Raw genomic sequence first — 1,718 nt, 5'->3', positions numbered from 1 at the left:
TTAAAGAACAATGGGAGCAGATTTATCTTTCTTGTTCTCTATGTAGATGATATTCTCCTTGCTAGCAGTGATGAGAGCCTCTTATATGAAACAAAGAATTTTCTATCTATGAATTTCGAGATGAAGGATCTTGGAGAAGCTTCCTATGTCCTAGGTATTGAGATTCATATAGAGATAGAGCACGAGGGCTGTTAGGTTTATCACAAAAGGCTTACATAGAAAAGGTGTTGAAAAGATTTAATATGCAGCAAAGTAATGGAGCAGAAGTGCCAATTTCAAAAGGAGATAAGCTGAGTCAAGAAGATTGTCTGAAGAATGATTTTGAGAAGGCAGAAATGAGAGACAAGCCATATGCTTCAGTTGTAGGAAGTATCATGTATGCACAAGTGTGTACACGACCAGATTTAGCTTTTTCAATCAGTGTTTTGGGAAGATACCAAGCTAATCCAGGTTTAGTTCATTGGAAAGCTGCCAAGAAGGTTCTCAGATACATGCAAAGGACTAAAGACCACATGTTGGTTTTTAGGAGGACAGATGAATTAAAATTAGTTGGCTATTGCGATGCAGATTTTGCAGGATGTGCAGACACAGCTAGATCAACTTCTAGTTTTGTTTTTATGATGGGAGGTGGAGCTGTTGCTTGGAAGAGTGTGAAGCAGTCAACAATAGCTACGTCTACCATGTATGCAGAATTTATAACTTATTATGAGGCTGCAAACCATAGTAGTTGGCTTAAGAATTTTATACATGATTTGAGGATAGTAAGTTCCATAGAAAGACCAATTCAGTTGTACTGTGATAACAAAGCAACAGTTTTCTTCTGTAGAAATAACAAGCAATCCTCAGGAGTCAAACACATGAAAGTTAAGTACCTATCTGCTAGGGAACAAGTCAGAGATGGTGAAATAAATGTCGATTACATAAGCACTACAGAAATGATAGTTGATCCATTAAATAAGGCAGTGCCTAATTTAGTTTTTCATAGGCATGTCAACAATATGGGAGTGTTGTCAAGCTTTGAAGATGCCTTATTTTAGTGGGAGGTGTTTTAGACTATGTTCTTATTTTAAATGTTTTGGTACTGTGTTTTCATGTTATTTGACAATATGAATGAATATTTTGACTCTGATTCTGTTGAATTTTTGCAATATGAGTAAGGATTGTTTATAAATATTAAGGAGCTCTTTATATATATTGAGCATTAAAGTTAAACCACTAAGTGGTTATAAAGTGGACCATTCATATATCAGGAATGATACTTCACAGTTTAGCACTTCTGATATATGCGAACATAACCATGACTTGCTGGTACTCTATGTGGATATTGTTGCTTGTGGTGATTGTAGGTGGATGATACCATATCATTTGGATATCATGTCTGCAATCCTATGAGTTGATGAAATTTGACACAGAGTTTGATATAGATATCCTTATCAAATGAGCTTTCCAAACTGTGCACATAAGGAATCGATTCTGAGGCAGTAAGGAAGTGTTTTAAATAGATGTTGCACTCAAGTGGGAGAATGTAAGACCCTAATTGAGTTTGCATCTATTTAAGGTACAGAATCTGTTGAGGAATAAAAGTGGAAAGTTTTTATTTGATTAGCCGGATACTTGGAGGTGAAGAAGGAATAAAATAAAAGGAGATATCTATCCTATTCTGTCATGGATTCCAGAGGTGATTAAGGCATGATTTAGGTAATCTTTATGGGCAAGAA

At 35.6% G+C, this 1,718-nt stretch overlaps 1 pseudogene; it reads left to right on the top strand.

The window, feature by feature from the left end:
- Positions 1-242: 242 nt before the first annotated feature.
- Positions 243-1,037, top strand: LOC148296300 (secreted RxLR effector protein 161 pseudogene; annotated as a pseudogene).
- The last annotated feature ends 681 nt before the right edge of the window (positions 1,038-1,718 follow it).

The sequence above is a fragment of the Prunus avium genome, chromosome 2, assembly GCF_965620075.1.
Source record: "Prunus avium chromosome 2, drPruAviu1.hap1.1, whole genome shotgun sequence".
In the NCBI taxonomy this organism is placed as follows: Eukaryota; Viridiplantae; Streptophyta; class Magnoliopsida; order Rosales; family Rosaceae; genus Prunus; species Prunus avium.
This window is presented reverse-complemented; position numbering and strand designations above follow the sequence as displayed.